Raw genomic sequence first — 2,198 nt, 5'->3', positions numbered from 1 at the left:
CCCCAAACCCGCGCGCTTTACGGTTCTCTATCACCCCGGGCTCGGGGCACTTTTCTCGGCCATGGGACCTCCAGGGGAGGCCCCTCTTGGCTCCGTCAATATTCCTTTAAGTCTCATTCCGCCCACTGCCATACCCGAGGTCTTTAACCGCGGCGTTCACGGTTCTCTATCACCCCGGGCTCGGAGCACTTTTCTCGGCCATGGGACCTCCAGGGGGGGCCCCTCATGGCTCCGTCAACATTCCTCTAAGTCTCATTCCGCCCACTGCCATACCCGGGCTCGGAGCATGTACTTCGGCCATGGGACCACAAGAGGGCGCCCTTCTTAAGAAATTGCTGACATCCAGGACCATTCAAGGGAGCGACCTGCCTCCCTATGCCCGCCACCGGCTCCCTCTAACCGGTGTACGGACTCTCGGGGCCCGCGCCCCCAGAGAACCAGAGTTTCAGAAATTGCACTAAGTCCAGACATCCAGGACCATTCAAGGGAGCGACCTGCCTCCCTATGCCCGCCACCGGCTCCCTCTAACCGGTGTACGGACTCTCGGGGCCCGCGCCCCCAGAGAACCAGAGTTTCAGAAATTGCACTAAGTCCAGACATCCAGGACCATTCAAGGGAGCGACCTGCCTCCCTATGCCCGCCACCGGCTCCCTCTAACCGGTGTACGGACTCTCGGGGCCCGCGCCCCCAGAGAACCAGAGTTTCAGAAATTGCACTAAGTCCAGACATCCAGGACCATTCAAGGGAGCGACCTGCCTCCCTATGCCCGCCACCGGCTCCCTCTAACCGGTGTACGGACTCTCGGGGCCCGCGCCCCCAGAGAACCAGAGTTTCAGAAATTGCACTAAGTCCAGACATCCAGGACCATTCAAGGGAGCGACCTGCCTCCCTATGCCCGCCACCGGCTCCCTCTAACCGGTGTACGGACTCTCGGGGCCCGCGCCCCCAGAGAACCAGAGTTTCGGAAATTGCACTAAGTCCGATTTTCGCCCACTACGAGACCTAAAACCGTCATCCAGGATTTCACAGGGGAGTACCCACCTCCCCTATGCCCGCCACCGGCTCCCTCTAACCGGTGTACGGAGTCTCCGGGGCCCGCGCCCCAGAGAACCAGACCTGGACCGCTCCGGAGGGCCGGGGGTTTGCTTTCGCCTTCCCCCCGACAAATGTTTGAGTGGACGGGATGACTTTCAATGGATCGCGGTATATGCACCCGCTCTGCCACTTACGACACCCGCACTCCGAATCAGGTCGTTTACGAGTCATTTCACACCCGGATCAAGAGACATTTGCTTTGACGAGGGAGGTGGACCGAGGCGTTCATTAGCCCCGGTCCGGTTCCAGTGTCATGCGGCTCTCGTCACCGGCGGTGGGGAGGAAAGCACCTCCCACCCCGGCTATCCAAGACCAAGCTCACCGATGCTGGGCGCGGATGTATCGCTCCTTCTAGGCGGGATTCCGACTTAGAGGCGTTCAGTCGTAAGCCCTCGGATGATAGCCTTGCACCAGTGGCTGCACAGCCAAGCGCGAGTACCATGTATCCGAACCTGCGGTTCCTCTCGTACTGGGCTGGATTACTATCGGAGCAACGGTCAACATCAGTAGGGTAAAGCTAACCTGTCTCACGACGGTCTAAACCCAGCTCACGTTCCCTGTTAGTGGGTGAACAATCCAACGCTTTGCGAATTCTGCTTCGCAATGATAGGAAGAGCCGACATCGAAGAATCAAACGGCGACGTCGCTATGAACGCTTGGCCGCCACAAGCCAGTTATCCCTGTGGTAACTTTTCTGACACCTCCCGCTTAAAACCCAAAAAGCAGACGGAAGGATCGTTAGGCCCCGCTTTCACGGTCCGTATTCATACTGAAAATCAGGATCAAGCCGGCTTTTGCCCTTATGCTCTACGGGAGGTTTCTGTCCTTCCCTGAGCCCGCCTTAGGACACCTGCGTTACGCTTTGACAGGTGTACCGCCCCAGTCAAACTCCCCACCTGTCACTGTCCCCGGAGGGACTCGCCCCGGGCACGGAGGCCCGCAACATGAGTGTAACCGGACTCACTGCCAAGCGACCCACCCAGGGCTTAGCACCTTGGAACAAGGAACCCCCAGCAAGGAAAGGGTTCCCACCGACACCTTCACCGGGTTAGAGAGGTAACGGTAAGAGTAGTGGTATTTCACGGACAGCCCGCCTCGGGTGC

The 2,198-nt window shown here is 59.1% G+C and overlaps 1 pseudogene; it reads right to left on the bottom strand.

Annotated features, from left to right (window-relative positions):
• Window positions 1-1,162: 1,162 nt before the first annotated feature.
• Window positions 1,163-2,198, bottom strand: part of LOC136685888 (28S ribosomal RNA) — a 4,392-nt pseudogene continuing 3,356 nt past the window's right edge.

Source organism: Hoplias malabaricus, unplaced genomic scaffold (genome assembly GCF_029633855.1).
Source record: "Hoplias malabaricus isolate fHopMal1 unplaced genomic scaffold, fHopMal1.hap1 scaffold_431, whole genome shotgun sequence".
Taxonomy (NCBI): Eukaryota; Metazoa; Chordata; class Actinopteri; order Characiformes; family Erythrinidae; genus Hoplias; species Hoplias malabaricus.
The sequence above is the reverse complement of the archived record's forward strand: the minus strand, read 5'-3'. Positions and strand labels throughout refer to the sequence as shown.